Genomic DNA, 16,820 nt, shown 5'->3' on the forward strand with positions numbered 1-16,820 from the left:
AGAACCAGAATGAAGAAACTTAGGTCTTGAAATAAAATATTATAGGTATAAATAGAAAAAAAAAACGGACTAGAAATAAATTGTTATGTATGTGTAAGTCTATGTATGTGAATTGTATATAGCCTATCTGTAAGTGAAGAATTTCAGGACAACGAAATATTGTTCAGAAATATATATATATATATTTACCGTTTTTTGATAGCTTTCTTTTTATATAAATAAATTTCTACTAATTCTACTCAAAAAAAAATATAGTTATAACCAATACTAGTAACAAATATAAAGAAAGTATCTTCTGTATGTTCGATATCCCCGTTGAAATTTTTCCTGTTCGCCTGTTATTCCTAGAGTAATCACATTAAAAGTGATAAACTTTGTAAATTACACTCCCGTTGTTTCAATTACAACACATTTAAATTTATATATATATATATATATATAAATTTATACAATAACTTTTAACCGGTACATTCATATACTTTTTTTTTACTTTTATTCGACTGTATTTGACTTACTTTACAAATGGCGATCTCCTTGGCGGAGTGATCGCGTCTCGGCCTTTCATCTGAGAGCCCGGGTTCGAATCCCGGTCAGGCATGACATTGAATTAATTCATCATTACAAAAAGCTGTTAGTATTAATTTATTCAGTTTGTTTACATTCGTTTGTTAGTTTTGTTTCATTTTAGATTACTTTTCTTTAATTTATTTTTTGTTGTTGGACTATGACCGAGCCAGGTCGACCCGGGGGCGCGTCCACACCTGTTGGAGGGGATTTTGGTGCTTCTCGGGTTTTGGTGCGTGAGATTCCCTCGGACAGCAGCGGGATCAATAGTGCGGCGGAAATGGAGATTGCGGAATTTCGGCGTAAGGATCAACTGATGGAAAGACGCAGACACCAAGATGAAAGGCATGTCGGCTCGGCAGATGAGACAGGCTGTCACTTCGCCGATTTTAGCCGCTGCGGGTTTCGCAGGTGGTAGCGGCATTGAGAAGGACTTCCCGCCTCTTCCAGTAACGTCAGACGATAACATGGAAGTGAGACAGGGAATTTCGAAGAGACATCTGGGAAACGGAGATTGCGCCTTTCTCCAGCGATTACTAAGAAAACAAAGAAGTCCAAGGCTGGTGGTAGGGGTTCCTTGTACTCCTCAGGAGAGACCTCTGAATTGGAGAAATGCGGGCCATTCCTGTAGTCTCACGCATGGAAGAGGGGCGACGGTGTGCAGATGGTGCAAAGAGCCTTAAACTATGGAAAATATGTTTTACTAATAACATGACTTTCTGGTTTAACCACGTTAGGGAGTAAAGCTCGGTTGTGCGGCAGCATACAAACACAAAAGTAGAAATCAAGTTCCAAACGTATGGATACCTCTATTCGTATGATGCATATGTTTTAAGATGTTCTTGATGAAATAATCGTAGATACTCAGGAGGGACAATCATCTCTGCCGGGTACCGTGGAAGAGGACACCAGATATATTTCATTGTCACGGACATGGCTTTGCAGATTTCAAGTACGGGTCTTGACCGGACTGCGTCCTGATCATGTGCGGAGCTCCGTCGAATGATTGATGGCGGTGCTGATGAAGATCTAGGGAGACTGATCCTTCGGGGCTGGCCTCAGGATGTTTTCCAATCTTCAGTCATGAAGATGATCCGAGGCGATGTAGAGATCGGCTCGGTGCGGGAGATCCCCGAGAAGAAGCCTGCTGTGAGGCAGGTGAGCTCCGGATCCGACTGTATTGGGCGAATCGAGGAGGTGCGGTCCGAATGGTCCAAAATCTCCTGTAAGAAAGAGTCATGTGTGACACTGGAGTTTCGGCTGGTCGACTTCTTTTTAAGCGAGTGTAGTAACTTGATGGTTGCGGGTCTGGCATTAAAATGCGAGTGACTCCAAGACGGCAACCTTGTCCTGGATTTAGTCATTTCGCGACTGTCAGGGAAGGTCGACCAAGTTGTGGAATGAGTTCGGAGTTTCACACGGTGAGGGGAGAGGCTCTGGGTGAACTCCAAAAATCTATTCAACTGGTGAAAGAAAAGGTTAGGTCGCATGTCGTCTCTTTCGCCTCAGTTGCTGCCACGCCTGTGCCTATGTAGGTTGGTCCACCGCAGCCAGTTCAGGCATCAGCGGCCAAAATTAAGCGGCTAATGTTAAGGTAGTCCCGCTTAAACCTGGCTCGGGGGCTTCGTCCGTAGCGACGGAGCTAACCCTTAAAAATGTTCTGGACCCGCGGAGAGAAAGCATCCAACTCTTTCAGGTCTCGAAACAAGGGACCATGACGTGATCTTGGAAGTTCTTAGTGAGCGGCCGGCAAAGCAGATGCTGAAGCCGACGTTCTGCAGAAGAACGAGCTAAAGACTCAGTTGCTAGCCGAGCAGAGGCCGAAGAAATTGGTATATGATATGCCAAATGGGATAAGGGGAGGGCCCGAAATCCTCAGGACTAGCTGTGGCTGTGGCTTGGATATGGCTGTCGAGGACTTCCTTGGGGAAACCAGGATGGTTCGGCAGCTGAGGAAGAAGGAAGCACTAAAGAGTCACTGCGTTTTAGAGACCTCGCCTAAGATCCGGCAGTTCTTGGTGGCCGGTGGACATCTGTTTTTCGGGTGGACCTCACGTAGGGTTGTCGACCATATTGAAGTCGCCCGATGCTTCAAGTGTCAGGACTTTGGTCACATCTCTTTCCACTGTAGAGCGCAGTCGGAGATGTGTGGTCACTGTGCTCTTCCAGGTAACAGGGCAGCCAATTGCCCTGTCAAGTGCGCCGCCTGTACCTTAGTGAAAGGCAGCGATGCTGGACACCGGGTTGGGGGTAGGTAGTGTAGGGCGTATGAGATTGCTCGGGCGAGAGCTGTAAAGAATAACAGCTTACGACGACACCTGAATTGGGGGAAGCCTTTCAGGACAGACTCCACCATGTTGAACGCTTGCACGTGGGGCAGTTAAACCTGCATCATTCCCAGTCAGCCAACAGTGAAGCCATGAGGCTCCTTGAAGAGTACAACCTCGAGATCCTCTAGGTCCAGGAGCCGTACGCGGTCGGGGATAGGGTGGTCGGGTTCCTCACAGTGGATTTTATTCATTCCCGTGTAGGAAGGACGCTCTCCGCGAAGGTGGTTGGCTCAGATACTTTGGGTGTCTTCTACTTGCCCCATTGACCTGACGAACAATTCACCTTCGTGCGAATCACGAGGGGTACGCTCGATGTCGTACTAGTTTCGGGATACTTCCAGGTCGAATGGAGTATCGATGACTTACTGGCGAAGTTGGTCAGGATTCTGAACGGTTTCCCGGGCATCAGAGTGCTGGTTGCTCTGAATACTAACGCCATGACTCCCGCTATAGTTTACCATTCACTGACCCAACAGGCGCTGGTCTTGAACAGGTCGCTATAACTTAAGGGGCCTGAATTAGGACAAGCTGCGGCGCGCGTGTGCAGCTGATTTGCAGGGGTTGGAATGGCGCATGGCGCTCAGGGAGAAGGTTGAATTGATGGCTAAACAATTCGGCTGGGCCATCAAGACTGGCTGCGATACGGTCCTACGACAGCCTAGGCCAATGGACGGACCCTTAAGTAGTGGCCAGTCCGCTGATCGGAGAGTGCCTGGAGCAGTCATGACCGCTGCTTCCGGGGAGCCGTCTGTTAAACGCAGGCGAAAACCCGGGAAAAAGTGCTGGTCCTCTGACCAACAAAAAACAAAACAAAACAACACCCCTTGGAGTGTTGTATATCGTGTACTTGGTCATAAACGGAAAAAGGACAGTCTTCTGTCGGCTATCTCGACACAGGACGGCGTTGTAGTTGAGAAAGATCGTGTTCTATCTCTTCTGATGGACGATCTGCACCCCGATGATACCGAGGTTGGTGAGACCTCGTATCACCGGAAAGTTCGAGCGGCGGTTGTGAATTTCAATACGGACTCTGTGTCTTTGGAGATTGCTGAGGCGGACGTCCGCCAAGTAATCTGTAGCCTTCCTAGGAACAAAGCCCCCGGATATGATGGTATCACGGTGGAGCTCCTTGTTCGCAACCTGCCTGTAATTCTTGGCCCGTTGACTAGGGTGTTCAATAGGTGTTTATTTGCCGGGTATTTCCCGGCTTGCTGGAAGCGTGGAATCTTGAAGCTGTTGTTCAAGGGTGGCGACAAGGACCCCTCCGTTAGTTCTTCTTACCGTCCTCTGACGCTCTTACCAGTTGTTGGGAAAATTTTCGAGAAGGTACTTTACCTCCACATTAATAGTAGACTCATTTTGAATCACATGCTGATGGACGACCAGTGTGGCTTTAGACCCACCCGGTAAGAGTACAGAGGATGCGATTCTTAGGGTCCTGGATCTGGCTTCAGGCAGTGAGTACAAGTACGTGCTCGGTGTCTTCTTGGACATATCCGGGGCATTTAATAACTTGTGGTGGCCCTCTGCCTTGTTTCAATTGCAGAAGCGTGGTTGCACGCAGGATGAAATTAGGACTCTCTCGAATTATTTCAGCGAAAGAACTGTTGTCCTTCGTGACGGCAGTTCGCAAGTAGGAAAGACCCTGTCAAAAGGATGTCCACATGGCAGTGTATTAGGTCCACTCGTCTGGACCATCGAGTTTGACTCTCTCATGCGGCTACGTTTGCCCAGTGGCTGCCGCGTTGTGGCTTATGCCGACGATTAACTGCTGCTGGTTGAGGGTGGCTCGCGTGCTGAGATTGAGCTCAAAGCGGCACAGGCATGTAGGGTTTTGCGGTTGTGGAGTCTTCAGCATAAGATGGTTTTCAGTGCGGAGAAAACCACTATGATGTTTTTGAAGGGCCGTCTAGCTGCAACTCCACCAATGTATTGGTGGCATGTATTTAATCACTCTGTCGGCGGAGTTGCGGCCGTTGTCGGCGGGCGGGGGGTATCCTTGCCCGGTGGGTGCGGTCGCGCTCCGACGGGGGCGCTTATGAGCTAATGACACTGTCGGCGGGGCTTCTCTGGGTACTGCTTTGGTGGTATGCGGGTGAGTCTTGACGGCGGTCTGCGAAAGATGGTGAATGTCACGCGGGACTCCATGATGGCGCTGTGCGGGAGTAGGCGTTAATTCTCCTCTCCCGGGCGGACCGGAGCGGAGTCAGATAGAAACTCATTTTGAGTATTAAGCGGGGTTCTTAAGGAAACTAGGTCTAAATTTCGATGTATGAAACTTTAGTGGGAAAGTTTGTTGTTGAGGCTATTAGTACGGATCTGAGACATTCAGTAATTGGCTCTTTAATAGTTAGGTCTAGGGGCGGGGTCTTCGTTCCGCGGTTAGGCTTCTAGCTTAGTTCCTGAGGGCGACGTGGTAGCTGCAGGTGTCCGTTGTCTTCATTCTGAAGGCATAAACACGAAAAAATATCTCGGGGTGAACTTTACCGATGCAGATGTCCCTCGGGGCATCTGCATCGGTGGCATCTCTGCGGGGCCTGGACTGAAAGCTGTGGTGCGCAATCAGTTTGAGGGCGAGAAGATGTCCTCCGTTAAAGCCACTACTGGCTAGGAACGGAGGGGGTGGTGTAGCGAACGGACACGCTTCGAGGTGGGATCTTCTCCCCTCGGGGGGGAATCGAGATGGTCCTCTGACCTTAGCGTGCTGCGCGCAAGAGTTAGGTCCGCGAGAAGAAGATACCAGTTGATGATACCGTTGATGACGTGCGCGTTGAGGGTCTGCAAATCTACCGGCGTACAGGTAATGAGTATGTTCATGCCATTAAGGAAGGCAGACTTAAGTTATGGCAAGACTCCATGCGAGTTGCTGGCAGCTTGAGAAATCATGTTACCGGTCAAAGCCAATGAACGTACTGTCCAGTGTTCGATTAGAGTTTGATGGTTGAGGCCACACTTTAACATCTGTGGCGACTTACCAGGCGTTCCTGGATACTCTGTTTCCAGATGCTTCTGAGGGTGAAGGAGAGGTCGGCGTTAGGGCGGGATCTATGCCTTTCCCTGGCGTATGGACTGTGGATTCCGTTGATATATACCAAGTGGTTTCTCAAATGGCACTGAAAAAGGCACCGGGGAATGACCAACTTGACCCGGATATATTATTCCATCTGCTGCCTGTCATAAGAGAGCCGCTTGGCAGGCTCTTCTCTGCGTGCCTAAACTGGTTCTGCTTCCCGACTTGGAAAGTGGCTTTGTTGAGGATGCTCTTAAAACCAGGAAAGGATCCTAGGGAGCTCGGTAGTTACCGATCCATCAGCCTCTTCCTGGTTATCGGCAAGTTGCTGGAAAGACTGGCTGGTTGTAGAACGGCTCTAAGAAAGAATCGATATGAACTGTTTTCTAAATCGAAGCCAGTATGGCTTCACGAAAGGGGTAGGTACCTTGTATTACATCTTAAATGCTCTTGCCGAGGTGGAAAGCGCCGACTGTAAATATGGTTTGGCAATTTTTGTAGACGTAGAGGCAGTACTTCCTTCCTTGTGTTGGAGTTCTATCCTCTATGAGTAGGAACGCCGTAATGTTACTGTAGCCCTTCAAGCCGAGGTACAAGACTACTTGTCTAACCGCACCGCTCTGTTTAAAAATGCGCACCTAGTTGTGGAAATGTCGGTCACCAGAGGAAGCCCGCAAGGTTCCGTTCTTGGTCCCTTGCTGAGGAACCGGGTCTCTGACGGATTTCTGGGTTAGACATTCCCAGAAGCAGTCACGGTCCTAGCTTTCACCGATGACCGTCTCCTATTAGTTCCTAGTAACTCACGACGGCAGCTAAAAGATTGATCGCAGGGGCTTTGTCATCCACAGAGGGCTGGATGTAAATTCAAAATTTAAAGATTTCTGTGCCCAAGATGAAGTTTATGCTTCTCAAGGGCGCAGACAAATTATCGCACAGTCGTAACCCCAATATTAAATATAAAGTATGTGTAATCAACCGAGTTAGAGTTCATAAGTATCTAGGTGTTTTGTTTGTTGAAAATTTGCTGTTTTCTAACCACATTAGGCAAGTAGCGGCGGATGCCGTTTCAATGATGCACAAACTTAGGAGGATTGCTCGGAAAGACTATGGATTGTTAGGCTGTCAAATGTACATGGTATATCAATGTGTCTTCGAAACCATGACCTCTTACGCGGCACCCGTTTGAGCGAATAGGTTGGATATGAATAGAGCACTTTTTCAAAATTTAAGGAGTCCCTAGCGCAGAGCCTTAATTTTATTCAGTGGTGTTTTTAAAACAACCTCTTACGAGGCTACCACCGTATTGGGAAAAGCTCTCCCAATCGATTTAGTGGTGAACGTACGTTCAGCCATGTGGAGATTGCGAAGAGGCCGGAAAACCGAGGTATTTGGGATGCGGTTTCGAGCCGGACCAATACCAGAGCGAAACGGCGATCACAATGCACCGGATGTACATTTTGGTCAGTTTCCCATCTCTCGACTGGGAAAGAGGCAGCAGAGCCTCGTGATGGAAGCATAGTATCTGGAATCGGAACCACGGCTAAGGGAAGATCTTTGTATACGTTTATACAGGATTTGGAGGGATGGTATGCCTTGAGCTCGTTTTTAAGGGCAACGGGTTCCCGGGTGCTCACCAACCACGCTAACTTGAATCAATATCTGTTTCGGTTCCAACTGGCAGCTGATGAGCTGTGCGTCTATGGAGTTGTCCAGTCAAATGAACAACTGATATTTGACTGCCCTCTCTTGGAGGGACCAGATACCGGGCCACCCTGGAACTTGTGGTAAGGGGAAAATTAGCCACTCATAAGCGGCGAGTCAATGTGGCGAGAGCCGCATTGTCGGACCGTGTGGGAGTTCCTTGAGGCGGTTTCTATGTTCAAGGCATCCGTAGTTTGTTTAAGGGTATGACTCTTACCGCATTGCCGTAGGATGGTAACCCTGAGTATGGCTGATCACCAGCCTATTAGTATGGCTCCAAGCTCTATAAGATGGTGGATAGGTACTTGCTGCGACCTAGATGTGGTAGCGAATTGTTGTCTAGACAAAATAAATTTCATTATGGGTGTCGTATATAGTTTAATTAGTTGTCGGCTACCCATTTTAGCAAATACATGACAAGTGAGCGGTTGGGACACGTAAGCGGATAGTATATGGCTCCACGCTTAGTTCGCTCACACTGTTAGGTAAACTCTAGGAGCTATGTTAGGATACTGGTCGCTAAACTGTTCGACGCTCAGTAACAGTCTGTTGCACAGACATTCGGTCTTATGCCTTAGGGCGACCGAATGGGGTGGTGACGGGAGAAATGCCTCCCAAACCAATTTCAGTCCTGGTGGAGGGCACCGCTGGTGTAGAAAATGGTACTGGATTTGCATGGATAAGTGATCTGGAGGATGGGATCGACCACCCAAGTCACGCTTTGGTATTTTATAAAGCACCATGGATTACAGTTCTGGCTCGTTTTAGTAAATTGTCTGCAGGCCAAGTCATTGATGTATAATCTTCTGCTCGAGACTGTTCGGGGACGGCGGTGGTTCCAAAATTGACCTTGGTCGTACTAATTACGCTCTAATAATTAACTCGGCGGCTGGGGACCGTGAGGTGGCTCCATTGTCTGCCAGTCGGTTCCTCAGGTGATGAAGGATGGACACAGTCGGGCGGTGTGGTTTTTCAGGACATCGGGGCGAGTTGGACAACGTTTGGCAGCGCAGTTGAATATTTCATTCGACGTGTCGGGAAGAAATACTTTGTGTATTTCTTTAGTGTCGATGCAGAAGGATTCGACAGGAAACGGCCGGTAGGCTCGGCGATGACGACAGTGGTAGTCAAAGCTGAGGGGAAATCTTACGCTGACCCCCTCCGCTCAGTGAAAGGGACTGTATTGCAAGGTATGCGCGTAAGGGACAGGGTGTGGACCTCCACATCCGGGTGCGGGCCGTGAGTGGTGCCGTTGAACGGATAAGCAAGGATATTTCTGCGAAGATCGAGAGCACCGCTACGGCTCTGACAGGGAGGGGTGGTAGGAGGTCCACATCCTTATTAAGGATGTAGATGTACTCACCACCTAGGATGAGTTCATTACAGAGTTTCAGAAAATAACAGGAGAGTCAGAGTCGTTCGAAGTTATGCTGATACGACCGGCCTATAGTGCGACGCAGGTGGTCACTGTGGCCGTGCCGCCCATCCATGCAGATAAATTATTGCCTGATGGACATATCCGTATTGGATGGGTAGCTTGTAGGGTTATGCGACGTTCATTTGACGACCTTTATTTTCGCTGCTGGAACCCAGGCCACAGAGCCAATTCGTGTACCAGGCCAGATCGTAGTAGCCACTGTTTCACCTGTGGTGAAGCCGGTCATATACGGAAGAACTGCTGGCGAAAGGCTAGGTGTCCTTCCTGTCGGTTGCATGGACATGCACCCGTGGGTAGGGGATGCAGGTCTTCAACTGCGACATGAAGATGCGGTGCCTGCTCGGTGCTGGTGGGTGTCTGTGGGGCACAGCTCCGTCCAGAAGGGGTGGGAGGCTCCGGCGTCCCACCATTAATTATCGGACGAGGACTTCTTCGCAGCACCTCTGGGAGAGGGAATGTAAGGCCGCAGTTTGGGTGGAGGATTTCCTTGGGAGGAGTGCTGATGAGGGAACCCCTTTGGTGTCCTCTCTTTAGAGGCGTGTCACGTATTGCAAGACCGAGTCCCGGCTACCTGGACGAGACCTTGTGTTCTACCGAGGTAATTTGAGGCGAAGGGACCCCCTGGAGCTGAGTTATGCTTAGCTGCTTTTTTCCGTCTCCGGGTAAATGAAGGTGGAAAAAGTCATTACAAAAAAAAGAATAAATAAATAATCTCCAACGAAAACAAATTATTTATTAGGTGGCTTTTGAGATAAATATATTTGGCCAGCTTTATATTCAAACGGTTTGAAAGATGTATTAACTAGGAGTTTCAGGTAAAATGGAAAATTTGAGACTTAGAAATCAAGGAATAAGGAAGCTTACAAATTCTATGTAAAGTTTTACGTTTAACGGTCACATGTAGATTCCAAATCAGTCATTTATTGACATAGAATCAGAGGTATTTCGCTCTCTGAGTTTGGTGTAGGTATGTGTCACCTAAATAGGTGCATAATTTTTTAGTCCCAAAGTAAAAATCGCTTGTATACTTTTCTTAGTGTTAATCTTTTATTTGCCGTTTTGTGAATAGGCTTCAAGATTAATACGGTCGATTTTATAAATCTAAAATAACATCTTGTGGATGGTTCCAAAGAATATACGATGACCATATTTTCTACAAAGTATGCTATAATTTTCATTTATCAGAAATGAAGAAGAAAGATCTTTTTGGTCCTATTCTGTTCAACATGTTGAACAGAAAAAACAGCAATAAAAAACAGCAATAAAAATTAAAACTTGCGGTACGTCTGCAAATATTGGACTGAGCATTATTCTTTGAATTTGAGAAATAAGAAACGATGAAAAATGAAATGATATGTAAGAGTAGACACCGAAGTTCATTTAGTAAATTACTAAATGCTTAACTAACATCAAAATAACAAACCTAACTCGTGGTTTTCTCTCTAGGGCTGTGGAAATAAAATCTACCACCTGTGCAATCGATAAATGCGTAGTATTGGAATTTGAAACTGAAATGTTTAAAAGGAATTATTTTAAACTGTTCTGCTAAAGGTAGGATTTTGGGAAGAAACAGTTTTTTAAATAATTTAAATCAGAGGAAAGTTAATTTATAGCCTAAATTCATTTTTTACGTAGTTTAAAAAATTGTTCGTGTGACAAAACGTTTCATCGTCCGAGTCATATAAATTTCAACTATTAAGAATTTCCGGCTCGTAGATGTTGCACATCAACAGTAAAAAAATAAAAATTATTTTTGCTTGGATATTAGATACTGCATTTCATTCTTTATTGTGCTTTTGTAATGAATCAAGAGCGAATTGCTAACAACCTCATTTTCTTTTTGTGAAAATGTAAACAAGCCTGCGCGTCTTTGTGACAAATCTAAAAATATATTGGAAACTTTTATAGATTATTCGTGTCAGAACATAAGCGATGAAGTATAAGAACACGATTTAATTTCGAGAAAAAATTCTCGAAAATAACGGTGTGAACATCAGAACGATTGCACAACCCTAACCTCTTATCTCGAACATTATGCTAACAGAATAAAAAATTCTGTTTCAACAGGTGAATATTTATTAACACAATTTGAGAGTTGGCTTATTATAATAAGCCGTATAAGAAATGAAATCCTATTAATTTCTTGAATAATCAGAGATTAGTAAACGGTAAAACTTATTAGTAAGATGTTACTACATAGTACGATTAAAGTTGTTCTATTTTTAACAATATCGACTAACAAATATCGATTGCAGTAAGTTCGATAATGATTGGCGATTGTTAAAAATAAACCCCAAGATACAGAACGCTATTGGAATACACGTTATAATATATTAAGATAAGAAAATTTTTATTATGTAATCTACACTATAAGTGTCGGGTAAAAAACTTTAAGTATCTGTATAATGTAGTGCAGTATAAATGAACGGTTCACGTTATAAAAAGAATAAAAGTATACTCGTATGTTAGCGGCATAATTTAAAATTCTTGTTAGGAAATTTTATTATACCGAAATTCGAATAACTCGGAAAATACCTGATGGTGGCAAAAAATTGCACAGCAAAGTACGAAAAAAGATTAGAGGTAATTTTTTAGCTCTTTATCAGAGGTGATAATACCGCATATAAATTTACGACAAGTAATAACAGTAATTAGAAGAAAAAAAAGATTTTTAAATATTAAATTTACGGTGTGGTAAATCTGTAATCTAATACGAAGATTAAAGGAGCTTAGGAGATGAATTAATACAAATTTACAAGAAATACAGTAAACATCTTTCTCTTTCAAAAACGTAAATTAAAACTACAAAATGACAAAATATTACATACGTTGATATTTTTATATTTTAAGGAAACGTAGTATTTATAAGCAAGCTAGTACGTTTTATTTTTCAAAACGGTATTTAAAGACTTCTAAAATAAAACTTTTATGTGGTTTAAACCAAACTACGATTACATCTATCAATTTATTATAAAAAATTTTAATTACGTAAATTTATCACGTTAGAAACTTTGCGTACAATTAAATAAATAAAGTATAAACAAATTAGTAGCAATTATGGAATAAAATTTAAATAAACAATTTACGCTGTAATTTTTAGTATATATATACTAGCAATTTGTTATTTTAATTTTTGGAATGCAGATTTTATAATAATTTTAACAGTTTTAAAATTTGCCTAGTCTGTTAAATAATAAACTTATCGATTTATGCTCTTTAAAAACCATTTACTTAACCTTTTTATCTCATTTAATAGATTTTAATGAGATTAAAATGAAAGAGAAATATTAAAGAAAAAACATTGCTAAAAAAATTTAATATTTCTTTCAAAACTGGTTGTACACGCATAAACCAAGCTTTTTTGAGAATTTCATTATCAAAGATAACAAATTTTTTTTTATTTTACATCATTTTTCTTAATTTTCCAGTACTATAAAATTATACTAATATAGTATCTTAGTACCTTATCGTTTAGAAATTTATTTTTTATTATTTACTTTTGTTACAATTTTTTTAGAGCTATATTCTTATATAAATGTTTTTTTTGTTAAATTATTTTCTCTCTCGTTAATAAGATCCCTTTTTTGCAAAAAAATGTTCAAATCAATAATAAATATTATTTAGGGATTTTAGCATTTCAAATTTATTCCTTTATATTTATACACTATTTATAAGATAAATATTTAAACAATGAATACATATAGATACATAATAAATGTTGTGAACGCAATAAAAAAACCCTGGACGCCTGTTGCAAATAGTTAGGGAAGGAAACAGCTTATATCAGTTTTTGATAAGAACAGTCTTTCGATCTACTTACAAACAATCTAGTTTTATTAAACCACGCGACAATAAAAATATATAATATAATAATAATTTATTATTACCTTAATATCACATTCATATTAATTATAATCCTCATTCAAAGTTCATCGACCCTTCTCACACTAAATCACTACATAATGGATACACATGAAACAAAAAAATTAACATTTGCACACAGAATCAAGTCCATGGGCTAGACTGATCTCGCAGATGTACCGAGAAATTCCCTAATATCAGAGCGAAAATTCCCTTCTTTTTATAATAATTCCCTCAATATAAACAGTAGCTTGCAATATTTTATCGCCTTTACTCGTTACAAAAACAATGACGGTCGGGTAATAATTAGTTAAAAGATATGAGTGTAACGAGTAAATTACCTGCTATTCCTAAAAAAAAATTAAAAATGTATATCAACAAGAAAAAAAAAATCATTTAATATTTAATTTCAATTACGATTATTCTAAAAAAAAAAACAACAAAAATACACTTATTGCATTCAGAAGTCTACCGTTTTATACATTATAAAATTGTTTTCCTCTTAATATATGTATAAATTTTCTTATTTAATTTTGCAAAATGATAATACAATTTTTTTAGTTATTAAAAATAAAACTATCTTATAGATCAAAATAAATATTATTTAAATATTTTCTGATAGTCGACATACCGTGAAAACCAAAATATCTTAAGAGCAAAGAGTAAAAGTTAATTATTAGAGATATTTTTTTTACTTTTACCGATATAAAATAAAGTTATGTTGAAAAGTACTTAAAAAGAATAGTAAGAATATTTTTCTTAGATTTTAGTGTATTTTTCAAAAGAAAAATATGTTTAACGAAAATAAATTACATAATTTAATAATAGAACGACTGGAAAATAATTGAAATCTATCTGCAATTCAAATTCATCAGTAAAGATATAACTCTATTTTTATCGTTAAATATAATTTAACAATAACATTAAAAACACAATTAACGGACAGAGATTATAAAAAATTTCATCAGTGATGAAATTGATGAGATTTGTTTTCTCATCTAGGTCTGTAAATTTAAACGTCAGGGAAATTCATGAATTGTAGTAAAACGTTTCAATTTTTTAATTGCAGGTTTTTTTGAAACGAAATACAATTTTGATATATAGTTTTTAAGCGATTTATAATTTCATTATTTTTTAAGTTAAAAAAAATATGTCTATTACTAAATCAAAAGAGAAAAAAATCCTTTAGTAATTTTTTATTCTAAGTAATTTTAAACGTCATTACTGATTAACAATTCCAAAAAAACAGGCAACAACGTTGTTGAATTTTGTTTTGTAGAGGAGAAAATTTAACTCTAGTCGAAAAAATTATATAAATTTTGAACTTTTCATTTTAATTAAAGTTTTTTTTTTTTTTTATTTGTCTTCAGTCATTTGACTGGTTTGATGCAGCTCTCCAAGATTCCCTATCTAGTGCTAGTCGTTTCATTTCAGTATACCCTCTACATCCTACATCCCCAACAATTTGTTTTACATACTCCAAACGTGGCCTGCCTACACAATTTTTCCCTTCTACCTGTCCTTCCAAGATTAAAGCGACTATTCCAGGATGCCTTAGTATGTGGCCTATAAGTCTGTTTCTTCTTTTAACTATATTTTTCCAAATGCTACTTTCTTCATCTATTTGCCGCAATACCTCTTCATTTGTCACTTTATCCACCCATCTGATTTTTAACATTCTCCTATAGCACCACATTTCAAAAGCTTCTAATCTTTTCTTCTCAGATACTCCGATTGTCCAAGTTTCACTTCCATATAAAGCGACACTCCAAACATACACTTTCAAAAATCTTTTCCTGACATTTAAATTCATTTTTGATGTAAACAAATTATATTTCTTACTGAAGGCTCGTTTAGCTTGTGCTATTCGGCATTTTATATCGCTCCTGCTTCGTCCATCTTTACTAATTCTACTTCCCAAATAACAAAATTCTTCTACCTCCATAATCTTTTCTCCTCCTATTTTCACATTCAGTGGTCCATCTTTGTTATTTCTACTACATTTCATTACTTTTGTTTTGTTCTTGTTTATTTTCATGCGATAGTTTTTGCGTAGGACTTCATCTATGCCGTTCATTGTTTCTTCTAAATCCTTTTTACTCTCGGCTAGAATTACTATATCATCAGCAAATCGTAGCATCTTTATCTTTTCACCTTGTACTGTTACTCCGAATCTAAATTGTTCTTTAACATCATTAACTGCTAGTTCCATGTAAAGATTAAAAAGTAACGGCGATAGGGAACATCCTTGTCGGACTCCCTTTCTTATTAGGGCTTCTTTGTTATGTTCTTCAATTGTTATTGTTGCTGTTTGGTTCCTGTACATGTTAGCAATTGTTCTTCTATCTCTGTATTTGAACCCTAATTTTTTTAAAATGCTGAACATTTTATTCCAGTCTACGTTATCGAATGCCTTTTCTAGGTCTATAAACGCCAAGTATGTTGGTTTGTTTTTCTTTAATCTTCCTTCTACTATTAATCTGAGGCCTAAAATTGCTTCCCTTGTCCCTATACTTTTCCTGAACCCAAATTGGTCTTCTCCTAACACTTCTTCCACTCTCCTCTCAATTCTTCTGTATAAAATTCTAGTTAAGATTTTTGATGCATGACTAGTTAAACTAATTGTTCTGTATTCTTCACATTTATCTGCCCCTGCTTTCTTTGGTATCATAACTATAACACTTTTTTTGAAGTCTGATGGAAATTCCCCATTTTCATAAATATTACACACCAGTTTGTATAATCTATCAATCGCTTCCTCACCTGCACTGCGCAGTAATTCTACAGGTATTCCGTCTATTCCAGGAGCCTTTCTGCCATTTAAATCTTTTAATGCTCTCTTAAATTCAGATCTCAGTATTGTTTCTCCCATTTCATCCTCCTCAACTTCCTCTTCTTCCTCTATAACACCATTTTCTAATTCATTTCCTCCGTATAACTCTTCAATATATTCCACCCATCTATCGACTTTACCTTTCGTATTATATATTGGTGTACCATCTTTGTTTAACACATTATTAGATTTTAATTTATGTACCCCAAAATTTTCCTTAACTTTCCTGTATGCTCCGTCTATTTTACCAATGTTCATTTCTCTTTCCACTTCTGAACACTTTTCTTTAATCCACTCTTCTTTCACCAGTTTGCACTTCCTGTTTATAGCATTTCTTAATTGCCGATAGTTCCTTTTACTTTCTTCATCACTAGCATTCTTATATTTTCTACGTTCATCCATCAGCTGCAATATATCGTCTGAAACCCAAGGTTTTCTACCAGTTCTCTTTATTCCGCCTAAGTTTGCTTCTGCTGATTTAAGAATTTCCTTTTTAACATTCTCCCATTCTTCTTCTACATTTTCTACCTTATCTTTTTTACTCAGACCTCTTGCGATGTCCTCCTCAAAAATCTTCTTTACCTCCTCTTCCTCAAGCTTCTCTAAATTCCACCGATTCATCTGACACCTTTTCTTCAGGTTTTTAAACCCCAATCTACATTTCATTATCACCAAATTATGGTCGCTATCAATGTCTGCTCCAGGGTAAGTTTTGCAGTCAACGAGTTGATTTCTAAATCTTTGCTTAACCATGATATAATCTATCTGATACCTTCCAGTATCGCCTGGCTTTTTCCAAGTGTATATTCTTCTATTATGATTTTTAAATTGGGTGTTGGCAATTACTAAATTATACTTCGTGCAAAATTCTATAAGTCGGTCCCCTCTTTCATTCCTTTTGCCCAGCCCGTATTCACCCACTATATTTCCTTCCTTGCCTTTTCCAATGCTTGCATTCCAATCTCGAACTATTATTAAATTTTCATCTCCTTTTACGTGTTTAATTGCTTCATCAATCTCTTCGTATACACACTCTACCTCATCATCATCATGGACGCTTGTAGGCATATAGACGTTAATATA

The 16,820-nt window shown here is 40.5% G+C and overlaps 1 protein-coding gene across 1 annotated transcript in view; it reads right to left on the reverse strand.

The window, feature by feature from the left end:
• DAAM (disheveled-associated activator of morphogenesis-like protein) overlaps window positions 1-13,053 on the reverse strand; it is a 618,370-nt gene extending 605,317 nt beyond the window's left edge. Inside the window, exon 1 of the mRNA XM_075377248.1 lies at window positions 12,931-13,053. The gene's annotated coding sequence lies outside the window, so the exon portion shown is untranslated. The remainder of the gene's footprint in view (window positions 1-12,930) is intronic.
• Window positions 13,054-16,820: the final 3,767 nt, after the last annotated feature.

This window comes from Lycorma delicatula, chromosome 10 (genome assembly GCF_047948215.1).
Source record: "Lycorma delicatula isolate Av1 chromosome 10, ASM4794821v1, whole genome shotgun sequence".
In the NCBI taxonomy this organism is placed as follows: domain Eukaryota; kingdom Metazoa; phylum Arthropoda; class Insecta; order Hemiptera; family Fulgoridae; genus Lycorma; species Lycorma delicatula.